General features: G+C 37.3%; 1 pseudogene; it reads left to right on the top strand.

The window, feature by feature from the left end:
* Nucleotides 1-6: 6 nt before the first annotated feature.
* On the top strand, nucleotides 7-5891 carry LOC113158439 (annotated as a pseudogene).
* The last annotated feature ends 12022 nt before the right edge of the window (nucleotides 5892-17913 follow it).

Raw genomic sequence — 17913 nt, 5'->3', positions numbered from 1 at the left:
TGTAGCATGTGTGGTACTGGTGCTGCTTATTTACTCACTGCTTTTGTTGCCCAATATTATTCTCTTACTGGCAAATGGTCTGAGATATCACCATCACATTTTTGTGTTTATAATTTTACCTGTCCTCAGTCCACTTGCAGACACACTCCTGTATTTTTTCCTTAGAAAACCTTTAAACTTTTTGTGTTGTTGCAAAAAAGAACGTAATGATATGAGCTCATCAGCAGTGAATGATGATGACAACATGCACGCAGAAAGTTCTGTGTAGGAAGAGAAGAGGAAATATAAAAAGAGGAAATATAAAAAGACAGATGAGACAGAGGCTGTCACTAACATGATTTCTGAAAAGATGATTAACTGTGGAAAAAAGGAAGTGTGAGAATTATTATACTGGAGGCTGAAAATGTTTGTCTGAACTTTCTCCAGTTTATTATTATGGCTTCAGCAAACAGTCAGTCTTGAGTGTTTATATATATTATTTTTCTAATTCATGTGTATCATAATTCTTTAATCACAAAATAAAAATAAAAAAACTTTAAATAAACTGGTTGTGTGTTTTTATTCGTTGACATGTCATTTTATTTTGTGTCACTCCCCCCTTTGTCATAACCAGTGATTGTAGATTTAAAATAGTATTTTTAGATAGTTTCTTCAAAAATATGTACTGGAAAAAGTTTTTTATTTATGTTTATTTTATTTCTCCATAAATGTGTTCATTACATGAAAATCCTTTTCAAAATGCATTGAACGAATTCTCCTTGACTTAGATTTTTGCTTGTTCCCCACTTGTAAGTCGCTTTGGATAAAAGCATCTGCCAAATGACTAAATGTAAATGAAGACATCTCAATCTCTGAATCATCCCTGACTAATGTACAAAATCTGTTGTTAAACCTGTACTGTTGTCTTCAATATACATGCAAAGTTTCCCTCACAACTCCAATATGTGAACATCATTGTCCTTTAGCCTTTAGATGAAGCTACTCAGCTGGTTCAGGTCCTGAGAAACTGTATTTGAATGCGACCGTTGTCTTCCAGCAATTTATTACAGTGTATATACACAAAGTAAACAAAATAAAAAGACTACATGTGATGCAAAAAGTTTCTTTAAATTCATGTATGTTTACATTTTGTGTTTCTTCCTTGTGAGCAGGTTTAGAGGAACTTATCATATCATATCTTATCATATCTGGACTGGACACAGATGATCAAGCATCTGAATTGAACCTGGGAACAACTTTTAAAGGTAAATGTAAGATAATGTCTTTCTCATAGTGTGTGTGGTGATAATGTATTAAAATGAGAACATTTGTGTTTTAAGTTATGTTCTAGTTCTGTTAGACATGCTGATGTTTTTTTTACATGTTCTCTTTCCAGATTTCAGTGGAGATTCAAGAATGGCACATGTCTATATAAACAACTCATCACAGAATGAAGCCTACAGCTACATCAACTACAACAACATTTAATCCAACAATGAAGCAACATCTCCCTTCATCATATATGTGGTATTGGGCATAATCATCTCAGTCAGCCTTCCTCTGACCTTAGTGACCATCTATGATTTGTTTTCTCTGGTAAGTAAATTATCACTGAGATTTTTAAACCATTTGAACTTGTTTCATGCTCAGTGTAAAATAAAAAGACAAATCCTACATTAAAGTACCACCTGATCCATCTCTAACTATAAGCTTTATATAAAAGGGAAGTTTTAAGTCTAGCCTTAAATGTGGAGAGGGTGTCTGCCTCCAGAACCTGGACTGGGAGCTGGTTCCACAGGAGAGGGGCTTGGTAGCTAAAGGCTCTGCCTCCCATTCTACATTTAGAAACTCTAGGAACCACAAGTAAACCTGCAGTCTGAGAACGGAGAGTTCTGCTGGGAAGATATGGAACTATGAGGTCTTTAAGATAAGATGGAACCTGATTATTAAGGGATTTAAAAGTGAGGAGAAGAATTTTAAATTAATTCCTGGATTTTACAGGGAGCCAATGGAGAGAAGCTAACGTAGGAGAAATATGATCTCTCTTGCTAATTCCAGTCAGAACTCTGGCTGCAGCATTTTAGATTAACTGGAGGCTTTTTAATGAGTTATTGGGACAAACTATTAATAATGAATTACAATAGTCCAGTCCGGAAGTAACAAATGCATGGACTAGTTTTTGAGCATCACCTTGGGACAGGATGCTCCTAATTTTAACTTTAATGTTTCTCAGGTGAAAAAAGGCAGTTCTAGAGATATCTTTGATGTATGAAGTGAAGGAGATATCCTGATCAAAGATAACTCAGAGATTTCTTACAGTATTACTTGAGGCCAATACTAAGTCATCAATGGTGAGAATGTGATTAGACATAGTGTCTCTGAGATTTTTAGGCCCAAACAGTATAACCTCTGTCTTGTCTGGATTTAGGAGAAGAAAATTGGAGGACATCCAGGCCTTGATGTCTTTTAAGCATGCTTGACGTTTGACTAATTGATTAGTTTCTCCTGGTTTCATAGATAGGTATAGCTGGGTATCATCTGCATAACAATGGAAATTTATAGACTTTAAATTTAAAGACTAAACTTTACTGACACTGACTTTAATTCATTACCATGTGTGATAAAAGCCCCTGAAGCCTTTGTGTTGTCACCAATAAATCTGTAATACTAATAATTGTTGTAATCCTGTGCAATTTTTGTGATAGTAACATATTTAAAGATTTAAATAAAGTTGGGTTGTTACAGTAAACACATCAGTTTTAACTGGACTGTAAATATCAGTCATATTAATTATTATGTTTCCTACAGATTCAAAATATGGGAAGAAATATTAAAGCAAAGGAATATATGATACACCACAAATAAAAAAAAATATACATATATACATACAACACCCTTAAAAGTTCCTTTAAACTGATTCAGTGTCACTTCTACAGCTTCTCTAATACATAAAAATGTAAATGTAGAATATTAACACTGTAAATACCCACGGGGAAAGAAATGCTAGTGAATATGCAAACTGTGATCATCTGTAACATTTTATATAGTTTAACCTGTTAAACTTGGGTTTCTGTTTTTTTCCTTAAATACAAATAGTACTCAAACAAATAAAGTATCTGACGGAGATAATTTATTGAATTTATCTGGAAGTTGCGTCATAGTATCCTCAGGTCACATAGTGTAGTGGTGACATTGTGTGCTACCTCCAGTAGGGGTCCTCAGGCAAGAACTCCTTGCACTTAACCTTTGCCTTGTACCTTGTAAGTGAATAAAAGCGACTTACATTAGTGTAGGAATCAAACATTAGTAATGTCACTAGTCAACAAGTTCTTGGGGGAACAGTTTGTGTCTGATCATGGAGACATCATTCATTCTGAAATACTGTGGTTGGATTCCAGCTCCTCCTGCCTGTCTGTCCCTGATTTTCTTGTTTTCTCCCTCCTCTGTCAGGTGACCTGCTAATTACCAATTGTCTGCACCTGTGCTTCCCCTGTCCCTTTATTAGCAGGTCTGTCAGTCTCCTCTTTGCCAGATAGTTTTATGAGCTGAGAACAGTACTATCCAGTATTATCTTCGGACTGCTTATTGGATACGAACCCTGCCTGACCTGAAACCTGTCTCTGCCTGACTCCCCCCTAACCGGACCTGCCTTCTGTTCTGACCTGCTTCTGCTCTGCTCTTCGGTAACGTGAGTGTTTTCTGCCTGACCTGTTCCTGCTTCCCTCTGCCTCCGTCCCTGTTCTGTCCCTGAATTGGATTCCCTTGTGTATGACCTGGACCGTCCCCTGACATCGTTATCAGTCTTTTGGGATCTCTGTTTTCAATATTACCTCTCAGTATTGACCTGGATAGTTGTTTGGACCTCGGATCTTGCCTTATGGACATTAGAGCTTGGACAGCTTTTTGTGTATGACCCTGGATTCGTCTCTTACTCTGCACAAACCTGTCAACTGTTTTTGTGTTCACTAACCCATTGTGCTTCTGCCACTTGGCCTGTTCTGCACACCATATCATTCTTCCTCTGCTCCCAGTCAACATATGCTTCATTCTACTGTCGGCCATTTTGGAATCTCCGCCATATTCTGGAATCTACAACTCCTCACAGTCTTCTCTCTGGTTCACTTCTCCCTGTTTCTCAGCCACAGCTCATCAGGAATTCAGTGAGTACTCCAAGATTAACATTACCCAAGATCCAACCAGAATTTAACTGTTTCCTCTCCAAGACCACCAGACTCACCTGACGACAGCTCTGTTAGGCCGCAGGCTCCCGACTTTCATCCACTGCATTATTATTGTCAATAAACCCTTCCTTATCTCATTTCTCTTGTCCTGTGTGATCTCTGGCAATGGAGTTGGATCCATTGACATCCATCCATGACATTTCCAGCTCTAACATATAAAGTTTATGTTGCATTACTTATGGCCAATAGGGTAAATAACAAATGAACTGGGAATGGAAATGAATTTACAAACTGTGACAAGCTGAGCACATAAAACAGTGGACGAACAATATCCGACAGGCCAACCAGTTACATGTAGTTTCTGTTTTCTCCTCCCACTCTCTACGACACTTTAACGCATGAGGAACAAAAGTGTCTGACAAACAATGTCATTTAAATAACTTGATGGTAGGCAAAATCATGCAAAACACAATATTTAAATAATGTAAAATAAGAATAGTGGAGATAATGATAACGACCCTGTTGAAGTGATGACATCTGAAATTTGAGATGGAATTATTGATGTAAGAAAAGTAACGCAGCACAACAGAATCAGTTTTAATGTCAGAAATGTGAACTTTAGTTTTCAGGTTTGAATAAAATGATGCTCACTCAAAGATCAAACTCATCCACTGTAATTCAACAGTTTAGATATGAAAGAAAATGCAGATTAGACGAGCGATGAAATGATGCAATAACAAGAAAAAGTAAAACTATATTATCACCTTAAATTTGAGGGTGTTAATTCACAACAGAATACATCAGCCTTCCTCTGACATTAGTGGCCATCTATGCTTTGTTTTCTATGGTGAGTAAATTATCACTGAGATTTATACACCGGGAAATTTATAAACCTCATGAACCTACACTTGTTACTTTCTCAATGTGAAATAACAAAAAAAAAAATGTTCCTGCAGGTGTGAAATGATCATGTTGCTCCAATCTACATCATCAACCTTCTCATTTCTGACCTCATTCATGATTGTTGACATGATGGACCAACGTGGATTATCTATGATAATATACCACCATGGTTTGATGGCCAGTGTTTGCTTCATGGTGTGCATCGCACTGGAAAGGTAACTGTCTGTATACCTAGAGTGTGTGTAGCTCCTTCTGTGTCTGATCATTTACCGGCAGATAACTCAAAGACCATCATCTGCTGTATGTGTCTGTCTGTGTTGCAGGTATTTGGTCATCGCCTGGCCGCTGTGGTACCATCGCAGACATACAGTCAAGATCTCTGTGGTGGTTTGTGTTGTGGTCTGGACCTTTCCTCTTGTTTGTGTCCTCCCATTCTATTTCTCAATTGATCTTATTTCTTTTTCATACAGAGCCCTTGGTGTCTTCTTCCTCCTTCCATTTCCCCTGCTCATATTCTCCCTGGTTGGGACCATTAAAGCCTTGTCTGCTGCCACCAGTGTCCATGCTGATGAAAAACGTCGAATTGTGGGACTTCTGGTTCTGGTGCTGCTCATTTACACTCTGTTATTCCTGCCTGGCATCATTTTGTTCCTGGCAGACAAAAATACCAGAGGTCGTAACTTGGGTTTTTTGTCTTTCACTTTATTTAAGTTCAGTCCTCTGGCTGATATATTTCTGTACATTTTCCTCAGGAAAGGGGCTGTAAACAAGGTTTTGTCCTGGCTGTGTTGTTGCAGGAAGGACAGAACTAGTCAGCAAAGTGTATGAAAGAAAGAAAAGAGGAGAAAGCTGAATGAGGAAAGTTGTAAGAAAAAATAGAGACAAGTTGTCTGATCCAAATACCAGATAACAGGAAGTAGTTGATAATGTTGTTAAAGTACAGGTTGCTAGGAAATAGATTTTTCCAGGTAAAGATTTGTTTTAGTGTAATATAGTTATAGTTTTGTTGTTTAATCTTTGAGTCAGAAGTGGAGCATGCTAATGGTTTATGCTGTTTGTTGTTTACATGTGTACAAACTGAGATTAGTTTGTTTCACATGTTGTTCATTCATCAAACCTTTGGCAGCAACATGAACAGTCGTCTTCATAAACACCAACTATGTAACATACTAATAAAATAACAGCAGGAAAATTAATCAATGACAACGTATCTGTATTTAATGCAGAGTATTTAAAGTGATGCAACATATTTACAGATGACCAGAGAATGACTGTAAAACACATGAACTTTTATCAGGATCAGCAGCTGAACTAAAAGTTATATAACTATGTTTGATCTTAGCATGTTTGTTAGCCTGCTGTAGAGACGACAAGCTGCAGAGAATTAATCTGATAATAAATAAATTCATCTCAATTTAACATATTATTAAAATAACTGAGGACTAAATTCAGCTGGAATAACTGGAACGTCCCAGTTTGTCTGCACATAATAAATCTCCATGAGACGTAGACTGAGTGTAATTTAACCAGCTTTAGTATGAGCAAGTTGAGGCTAAAGTCCGGACTTAGTCCCTCTTGGTTTTGTACAATATCCCTCAAATGTCATGTATTCATGTAGAAAAGTGCACACACACCAACACACACATTTCTAAATGTACAAATTCTAAATGCAGCTATAGATTTGTATCTAAAAAAGATTTTAAAATATAAAATAAATAAATGTAAAAATGATGTTTTTAAATACTAAAGTGTCGTTTATATCAGTGTGTTCGATGTCTCTGTGTTTGTTTTTCCCTTTAACAAGAAGTGAATATGTTTGATTTGATTTGACTGTGTCTCTTTTGGTTTTTAAAATACATTTATGTACATCCATACATTTTATAAATACATGAAGGGACGAGAACACCGTCCTTCTTTCCAGATTCTCAAACCTTAGAATTTAAGGTTAAGAGAGATAAGTGGTCACAAACACAGACACACACACACACACAAATGTATGCCCATATGCTGTATGTTATTATTTTGAGAACACAGATGAAGAACTTTTTGCACACAGACTGCTTAATTTGTGCTCTTGATTTAGTGACAGCAGCTCTTAAACTCAGTTTCTCCACCTAGCAGCCCAAATAAAGCTACGAGGCCACAGTAGGTCGCTACTGAGGAGTCTGTAGGCGAGAAACGTTGATGAGAACATGTTGAGGTGATCAGAAACACAGAGTTTGACATAGGAGTGCTTCAGTATCTCTGCTCACAACCACCTTCCACAAATAACAAATCATTTTAAACAGACATTTTCTGATAAGAAAGATTTATCTGGGATGAAATAAGGCAAAAAAAAACAGTTGTTGTGGAGAAAACACTCAGTGATCATACAAAAATTTAATATGTACAAATACATATAAAATTTTAGAGCTTTGAGTACTTTGTTAGGTTAAAGCACTGGATATAGGCAATTATAGATATTTGCCAAATTTGTTTCTTTTTTGCCACAAAAATTAATTAGTTTAAAACTTTGAGGTTTCAACCAAAGCAGATACAGCGACATCTGGTGGTTCATGAAAGTCAAAGCAGCTTAAAAAGACTGAACTTTACTGACACTGACTTTAATTCATTATCATGTGTGATAAAAGTCCCTGAAGACTTTGTGTTGTTACCAATAAATCTGTAATACTAATAATTGTTGTAATCCTGGGCAATTTGTGATAGTAACATATTTAAAGGTTTAAATAAAGTTGGGTTGTTGAAGGAAACACATCAGTTTTATCTGGACTGTAAATATCAGTCATGTTAATTATTATGTGTTCTAAAGATGCAATGAATGAACAACCTGTGTGGACACAATCCTGCAGTGAATCAGCTGTTTTTATGTCTTATCTCTTATTGTGTTTATTTCTGTTGTGCATGTGGTTTTATTGATTTGACCTGTTCACCTGCATTAACTCTCCTTCCTTCCTTCCTTCCTTCCTTCCTTCAGTAAAGTGAACACACCTGAGGATAATGAACGACCAATAGTGTGAAGAGTGAACAGGTATTTGGAGATTTAAGGACCGGAGCAGAGTGAGCTCTGGTTCTCTCTGTATCTCTCTAACTGACCATACTGGACCCGATGAGTCGACCTTGGACCAGGAAGCGACGGTAGAAGAAGTTGAAGGAGCGATTCGGAGGAAGAGACGGTGATGGACGGTGGAACCCCCCGAGAGATATGCAGTGCAGAAAGGAGGGACAGGAGAGAGGACACCAGGAGGGAGGATCAGGCCAGATTCACCCCACACAGAAGTGGGAAAGTTGATTTCTCATGAACGTCTTGTGAAGATATTCCTGTTCCGAGGTTGTGACGCGTCTCTCGGGACTCGAGGACCCGGCTTCCTGCGGCGCAGCAGGAGTCTACTGCCGTCATGGCTTTTTTAAAAACTCTTCTTACTTATGCCCCTTCTTACCCAACAGTCCTCTAAAACCTTTTTTTCTGTGGGATGGTCACCTCTATAGCCCTTGCAACTTATTGACTAAGAGCTGCTTTCTCCATAGGCACAATGGCTGTGATGGCCGCACTGGCTGCCACACAAGTGAACTGTGGGTAACTTCAGGTATTGGTTTAGATTTATATACTTTAACCACCATATTCAGTTAGCAGGTAAATAAAGACAACAGTCAAAGATTATTTAATATACATTATTTAGTTTTGTTGCCAGTACATTAGTTTCTATTTGTACCGCGCACATTTAGTTATCTTCTATACTGTCCTACTTGTGTTTCACAATTCTTCTCAGGCCGAGGGCAAAGGGCGCAGCCCTGAGTGAGTACAGACCTGTTTTATACAGGAAGACGCTGATTGGACTGACACATAGCCTACCACCTGGGAGGGGGATTTAGGTTGGCATGTTGTGTACTTTGTTGGTCAATGTTAATATTAGTCTTTTGTTGAGGGAGTTACTTTGATTAATTGTTTAATTATGTACAACTGAAAAGACTTACTGTTATGTTTAGTGGGTTTGGGGTTTTGTTACCATTTGTTTATAGTTGCCCCCTGTGTGTGTGTCGAATGGTCTGATCAGCCATTATATATGTCCCCTTGTGTGTTCCTTTAGGGAGGTCAGTTGATTTTTGTTAGTTGGTTTAGTCAGTTGAAGTTATGTTTGTCTAGTCTACTTTGTTATATGTGGTTTCTTTTGTTGACCTCTTTTATGGGCCCTAAGAGTTCTTAAATATTTTGTGTAATTTTCCTTTCACATTTTTGGGATAAATAAACCTAAAATAAAGTAAACCTTTTTTTTTTTTTTTTTTTTTTTTTTTGACAATCCACCTTTATTTCCTCTTGCCTGGCTGCTTGGTCCCTTACAATGGCATTTCCTATATTTCCACCAGCACACTAATTACAGGGGACGTCTTAGTTGCACCTGTGCACAGTCCGCTGGCGTAGTTATCTTCCTTTACTTATCCTGTTATCCTTTGTGAATTTCCAATGACTACAATTCTATAATATTTTTATGCAATAATCAAAAATAGCAGTGATCCAATCCCCATAATTGCATCAATGCAAATCAAAGAACTGAAGTCTTCCCTTTCCTCTTCCTGTCTACTTGACACATTATTGAAGGCTGCGTCTCTGCAGAGACAAAAGCAAGAGGTTGTGTTACAGGAGGAACATTCAAATTGTGAATCACCTTCAGCAAAGGTAAGGTGTTACATTAATAATTTCATTTAATGGATAATCTGATGGTAATCCATTAAAACATGATGATTATATTTATACATACAATGAGTCAAACAGAAATTAGCTTCAGACTGTGGGTGAACTACTACAGTACAGTCAAACAATTAAACTACTTTCAGTCAGGGCAGTTTAGCAATTCAAATTATTGATCTATTCAAGTGCATGCTCTATGATTTATTAAGCTAAATTAATCGCATGCATCAATTTTACTTGAATGAAAATTAATTCTGACAGATTATTCAGTGAATTAATGACTTTTAATGTAAATGTCTCTTATTTTTGAATCAGATTGTTTTCTCCTCAGTCCATGTTTAATAATGGTCTCTAATCCTAAATATGACTAACAGGTTGAGGAAATGTGCAGAGAACAATCAGGAGTTCCACCTGAATGTTTTCTAAATCTTCCATTCATGAGACGTGAATGTTGTGGTTTATTTATATTTTGGAGACATGCTGTCAATTTAACACACGTCTGTTTGGAATCACGCCCACACACTGATTTCTAACTTTCTCTAACACTGGATGTAAAAACATAGATTTTCTCTAAGATTTATACTGTTTGTATTTGTGTTTTACTGATATCACTCACAAAGTCATACAGATGTTCAGAAGCTTGTCTCTTTTCAGGTTTTACTCTGAGGAATGGAAGATTTCTTTAATACCACTGAACAGGACAACAACACCACCAGTGAAGATGTAGATCAGTCAGTACGGGTCCTTTATGTGTTGCAGTGTGTAATCATTTCTATTGGCCTTCCATTGACCCTGACGTCCATCTATGCTGTTTATTCTCTGGTGAGTACATTATGACACAGATTCATAGTTCTCTGTAACTGCAGTCGTACATGTTGGTGATGTTTCATTATAAACAGTGAACTGGTGGAACAGTTGGATTTGCTGGGGGACCTTTCTACAACCAGCTTGTTACTTGTGTTTTTGAAATTATATTTATTTTTTATTGTGTTGTGCTATTACCCATTGTTTTGGGTTTCACAGCCTTAAGAGCTGCATATCATGAATGCTGGGTCTTATTTGTTTTCTGAGAATCTACTGCACCTACTGATAACTTGTCATGTAGCAATAAAAAATAATCTAAAAACCTGGATTATTCTGGTTCGTCACATTGTGCTGCTATTATTCTGAACATAACTGTATCTCAGTGGGATCTATTGTGGCTACATCCAAAGAGGTTGTCTACAGTCCCATGGTTTTAAAGCCTTTACCTTTAACCTGATATTGTGTCCTTGCCTGCCCTCTGTGGTACCGCTTCAGAAGAACAATCAAGATCTCTCTGGTGGTCTGTGTCACGGTGTGTGCCCTTCCTCTTGTCATTATCATCGCTGACATTTACTGGGGAGGTCCAATGGTCACAGAAACAACCTTTGCCGTCTTTGTCCTTCTTCCTTATCCCCTGCTCCTGTTCTCCCTGGGTGGGACCATGAAAGCTCTGTCTGTAACCAGCAGTGTCTCCACTGAAGAAAAACGACGTATCGTGGCCCTTTTGGTCTTAGTGCTTCTTATTTACACTGTGCTTTTTCTTATTAAGTTCAGTCCTCTTGCAGATTTGTTTATGTACGTGTTCCTCAGGAAAGGAGCTGTGGACAATCTCTTGGCCTCTCTGTGTTGTTGCAGAATGGTCCGCACTGATACCAGTAGATCCATAGAATGACCTTTTTGACTAGCTTAGCTTTTTACTCTTCCAGATGGAAGAGTAAAAAGATGGTTTTAGTTGCTTTTCATACTGTATGTTTCTAAACATCAGCAGTTTTCATTTGTCCACTCATGATGTGACGTCTACTCACATTGTTAAGCAGCTCTGGATGTCCTCGTTTTGGAGATGCTTTGGACAAGGCGTGGACAACAGCATCTTTTATTTGCTCGCTGGGACGTGGACGAGAAGGAATTTCCTTCCAGAGCTCCTGTGCTCTGGTCTGTCACTAAATACAACCTGTTTGTGTGAGGAAAAACATTTTACACTGTATGTGGGACACAGCTGGGCTGCGCCTGTACTGAAACCCTCCCCAACAATACATAGACCTTCACACCCTTAACTGCAAGTGGTGAAACAAGTACTCAGCCACGTCCATCTCTTATCTACAGTATACTGATGATCCTGTGAAGTCGTGAGGCTTGAGTCAGTGTTTTATGGGCTCAGAAAAACAGAACTGTGTTCAGTGTTGGGATGTTGTTTGATACATGGTTATGTGTTGCAGTATATGAAAGAAATTATTAAATCATTGTCTGTGGCATTTTAAGTTGTTGTACTATTTAGAACAAATTTAATTTTAATTCATTTTTGTAATTTAAATGACAAAATAAGTATTTAATTAGATGTAAAATATTTTTAAGATTAAGGTTTTATACCTAATTCATGTAGAATTCCCATTAATATCGTTGACCCATCTTTATTCACATACTTTCCTTTCACAGCGTCATCAGTTTCATAAAGTGTCGTTGTACCACTGGCTGGAACTAGAACATTGTGTCATAATGAAATTCAAACTGTTGAGTAACAGTGTGTGTAAAGACTGTCGACCTACAGTAGATGTCAGTGTGGTTATTTCTCAATTTCATGTAATCATTGCAGCCAAGCATCAAATCATTTCCCAGCACAGTCAATGACATTATGACTCACTTTATTTCATGTAGAAATAATTTGGAAGTGAAATTCCAGGTTGAGTAGAAGTGAAGAAGGAGAAATGTGGATGTTTATGAGAGATAAGTGTAAGATATTTCATAGTTGTGAAATTCAGTTCCACATAACATTTAAATGGTGATTCTATATTAATGATGATCTTTAGACATCAACAACAGCCGCCTGATGTACGTTTTAAATTATTATAATTAAGAAAATAAGATCTCATGAAAATACAAAGTGTCTGCACTTGTAAATTACAACTTTCATGATATAAATACTGCATTATTTTAAGTATTTCATATCAGTACTGTCCACTGATGAAACAGATTTTTACGTGTTAGGACTTGGTCCTGGACTGACTCATATAATCAAGTTTCTCATACTTAATTGCACAAGTTATTTACAAATGACTTATTTTAATTCATCTTACAGTTTGTCTGATGTTTTTTCTCCCACATTTATGTAAATATGTGGCCAAAACAGTCGACATGTCTAAATATAAATACAACTCCACCGCACTCTTTGACCTCAATAATGAACATATACTGGAATCATCACCTTCCTAAAAGATTCAGTGTGCGGTTGTTCTGGCAGCTGATCCACAGTCGCCCCCTTGTGACAATATTTGATTGATTCATAAATGCAACTCAACTCAGATCATTTAACCATCAGCTGGTGGCGTCAACAAAAGCCTACAATGATAAACAGTGAATTTCAAAATAAAATAATATTCTGAGCAAAAGAAAAACAGACATTTTGATCATTTGTGTCAGCTGTGTCATTCTGATGTTTGCAGCTTTCAAAAACACATCTGTGCATCTTTAAAATACTGAAGGCAGTAAAGGGAGAAAAACAACTACAGCTGACGTCTGTTTGTTTCACTGGTATTTTGTCAGCATAGGTTGATTAGGAAGCACTACCATAAAAAACCGTAAAGGAAAGTTACTAGATTAAAATGCAACAACATCAAAAAAAGCGGAAGTTATGGTTTAGCACCTTGTGCAAAAAATCCGCTGCTGAAACAGGAAGCAGCAGCTGTTGGTGTCCAGTAGAGAGGGAGACACATTAAACAGTTAATGTGCTGAGAGTTGATGGTGTGAGCCATTTTTGTTTTTGTTTGTAATTTGTCTCAAATTTGCAATATAATCTCTAATTTGTCATAAAAACTTTTTTCAGTCTGTAAAAACAAAACATTGCACTTTCCCTGAGTAAATGTAGAACTTCATTCACTAAAAATGTGTTTCATCACAATATAATGATGAAGCTTGTTACAGAAACATAATCATGTTTGCACTTTAGGTGCACAGGAATGCTATTTTCAGGAGACATGGTTGTAAAAAGTGTAATTGATACAGTAAACAGTGTTTTTAATAAAGATGTGGCTCTTAAAGTATATGAATCTACTAAAAGTTTAAAAGATGAATTTTGAATCATCTCAAGAGAAAAATATGGAACATTTAAAGAGCTGAGAATAAAATTTGTGAGAGAAGAAGATGCAATTTCTCACAAGTTACATTTTAACATAAGAAATAAATTAAAACTTGTCCTTGAGGGAGAAAGAATCTAGAAAGCTCCTCCTCTGGACCACTCTGCTACAACTTTCCGACATCACCTGTAGGCATGATGACACTTAGCATTTCATGGTTAACATTCTCAAACTGTGCAGAAAACCACTTCTCTTTCTAAGAAGCACGGCAGCCAAGCACAAATATACTGTAAATGACTTAATGTCCTTCTGAGTATAGGATCAATTCCATCCTCCTGGCTGGACGCAGGTAAAACTTAAACACAATGTTATGCTCAGAAATTAGATTAAACATCAGGATTATGCCCCGCTCTCTGTTCCACAGAGAAATAATCTAAAACGAAAATTCCTGGTTAAGCAGGTGGAGGAGGAGAACTGTCACAGCCTGAGAGATATTTTAAGATAATAATGACAAAAGCACTGAAAACTCAGATTCCCTGATTTCTGTCATCAAGATACGATTCGGTTTCATTCTGCTGCGTCGTTCTTTCTCCACCTTGTCGTGCTTCTAAGAGGATCCACACATACAAAACATTCAGGCAATAAAATAAAATAAAATTGAGCATTTTGAAAAAGGAAACATCTGCAATGTAATATCTGTGCAGCACGACGTCAGTCACCCACTCGATTCTTCTCACATATTTTTAATGTTTTGATTATGTATTTATTACTTGTTTTGTTTCTCTTATTTTTGTTCCAGTCAAGAGTTTCCTGCAGAAAAGTACAGAGAGGAGGAGAAAACACAAAGTTAATTACATGCAATGGTCGAAATCATCGATTAATCTTAAATGTAACAACAGTTACACAAGATGTCAAGTATTTAGTGGCTTATAAACTTAAATCAAGCTTTTTCATATAGTTCAATCTATAAGTCAGTAGTTCATTAGTTTGTAATATGGTTTCTGATATCTGTGGTTGTGCAAATACTAAATAGTGTAGAGCTCCATAAATTCCACTTGAGTTACACGAGTTCCTTCTGAGGAAGGCAGTCACCCATAGAACCACTTTGTCTCCTGCATGTTGTCCCATTACTGCGGTCTGTGTGTTTGTTGAGGTGAAAGCAGAGATCAGAACAACGCAGTAGGTTGAGTTCCTCCAGGCTTTAAAGGTAAGACTTGTTTATTTCTGTTGTTCTATGGATGATCTAATTTATAAAATTGGTAAATGTATTACTGAATTTAACTAGGAATGTAACTGAATATGTAAACTGTGAGCAGCTGACAGCTCAGGACTGTGGTTGAACTAATAGACTGTGGTCAGAGCAGTGACATTTACTTTCAGTTTCTCTCACACTGTTTCATTGATATAAAAGAAATAAAGATATGCAGCATCAGATTTAATGATTTATTTCCAGTACAATATGAACAAAAAGAGAGATTCATCTGGGAATTTGTAGTCAACTTAGATATCATCCAGATTGCTGCAATGGTAATGTGAGTGTATTTACCTGTTAATTGCAGAGTTGATGAAATGTAGCACTGAAGACAACAAAAATGCAACAACAGCAAAAAAATAAAAGATAAACCACAAAAAAAAAAAAAAAAAAAAACACATACACACACAAAAAACAGGAAGTTGTGTTTTAGTACATTGCGCAAAACATCTTTAAGAAGCAGGAACCAGTCTGCAGCCAGTGGTGGAAGCACTTAGGCAGAACAGTTGTCTCAAATTTGTAATAAAACACCAGGAAAAACAACAGAAACTAGTTTTAGTCTAATTCAAAATATGAAAACATAAAAATAAAATTCATGAGAAAGTAGCGGTATGTGACTAAATAACTTTTTTATTTTTCTATTTATATTTTTGTGACACAGTCGCCTACATTTATCCAACCACCTCCTTACAGTCTCCTTTTGAACCACTTCGCCTCTTCGTCAGAAGCATCTTGAGCTCCTGCGTTTCACTACTTGTCACATTACTGCAGACTGTGAAAGCAGAGTCCCTCAGGTTGTGGTCCTCCAGGTTTTAAAGGTAAGATTTGTGTTGTATTACTTATGTTGTTCTGTCTTGTAGATAAGAAATCTTTAGAAACACTGGAGTAAGAAGATATTACCTTCTTAAATATACTATAGTAGCTGACTAAAAAACACCAAAAATGGGACTTCTGTGGTTGACATAGACCATTCAGCTCTCAGCGCTACTGAAACATAATAGTTCACTCTCTGTATGGTCCCTCATTGTTTTTCTTGAACATTCTCTACACTGAACAATGGTAGAAAAGTAGATAGCAGAAAAATTCCTTCTGTTGGGGTGAATGATGTGTATGAAGCTATTCTACACATGAACATCACAAAACAAGATGTGAACATAAAAAAGTGGATTTGAGTTCTTTGGTTTGCACATGTTCATCCATCTAGACCCTTACATGTTGGGGAGTTGTAGAAATGTATTTCACAGATACCATAAGAAACAAGTAGACACACGAAGTGTGAAGTGGTCTTGAGGGAGAACTACACTGTAAAATTTACTTGTTCTTCTAACACAACTCCCTAAGAAAGCCTATGACTCAATGTACAAGATCAACAGGACTCCAAGAACCTTCATCCAGAACTCAATGGTAAAGTGGAAAACAACCCTAGAGGCCAAGTTCAAACCGATTGCCCAAGTCAACATCAAGTGCGGCATATGCCAAGGAGATGCTCTGTCCCCACTGCTGTTCTGCATAGGCCTGAACCCCCTCAGCCAGATCATCACCAAGACTGGCTACGGATACCGACTACGAAATGCCACAACCATCAGCCACCTCCTCTACTCAGCTGACTGGGAAGAACAGTCCGGGCGATCAATACCTACGCTAATTCTACAAGAACCATGTGTCTCTTTTTAAGAAGTGTAGTTTATTTGGAAGCTCTGTCTCATTACTGTAGACTGTCACGATGCAGACTCATATGAAACTGTGGTCCTCCAGCTCTAAGATATAAGGTTTATGTTGTTTTACTTCTTACTTCTTCACCGTAGTGTCTTGTTTCCGCCTCCTGCTGCTGCAGTCTGCTCATGAGTTCATCTCATAGTAATGATGCCTCGGTTTTAAATTAAAGTCCTAAAGTCAAGCTGACAATGAAACACAGCCAGGAGTGTAGCGTAGAAATTGAAATAAGCTTTATTCACTTTGTGCTGTAGAGCAGGTGTGGTTCTTTTTCTCTCTCCTCCTGCGCTCTCGCCACTGCAGGAAGTCAGGAAGCAGCGTACATTAAATAAATATGTAGAAATGTATTTATGTATTAATTTATACTGAATGTGTGTGTGTCATATGCTTATTTTCAGTACAGTCTAGGAATCAGACATTTCCTTCATGCCTCTCTAAAACCTCATGTAAAGTTCAGAGGAAGGAGTATGTTCTAGTCTTCATCACTTACTGAGACTCCAACAGACAGAGCCTTAATAAAACTGTCTGTCCTCCCCAAATAGCTCACAGTGTGCAAGTTGACCATAAATGATTTGAATACTGTCAATCATCAGACACACTTCTTTCCTCTTTGTCAGTTTCAGAAGCTCACTGGTTAAAAACCACACGTTGAAACATCAGTCCACTCATACATACAAGTCCTCCTTAATGGTTCATGTGTATGTGTCTCTATATGACATTTTATTTTTAAATCCCATTCTATTTAACTGTTCTTTGTTAGGTTCTTTAACTGACCTTCATGAAGTCAGTGAGTGAAACCTTTTAATAAAGTTGTAGATTTTTCAGTTTGTGTCATCTCATTCATGGTCGAAGGTAAAACACGAATTTCTGCTTCGTCCTGTAGGAAAACTTCATAGGTTCATATAAACTGTTTCTGTCATCATCTGGTTATGGTTTGGAACTGATTATCATCCTGCAATGGACTGGCGACCTGTCCAGGGTGTACCCCGCCTCTTGTAAGCTGGGATAGGCTCCAGCGTTCCCACGACCCTTCAGAGGACAAGAGGTTAAAAAAATGGATGGATGATGATCATCTTTTGATTTTGGTTCCTGACTCCTCTCTGTTTTTGG

This window comes from Anabas testudineus, chromosome 15, assembly GCF_900324465.2.
Source record: "Anabas testudineus chromosome 15, fAnaTes1.2, whole genome shotgun sequence".
Classification (NCBI taxonomy): domain Eukaryota; kingdom Metazoa; phylum Chordata; class Actinopteri; order Anabantiformes; family Anabantidae; genus Anabas; species Anabas testudineus.
This window is presented reverse-complemented; position numbering and strand designations above follow the sequence as displayed.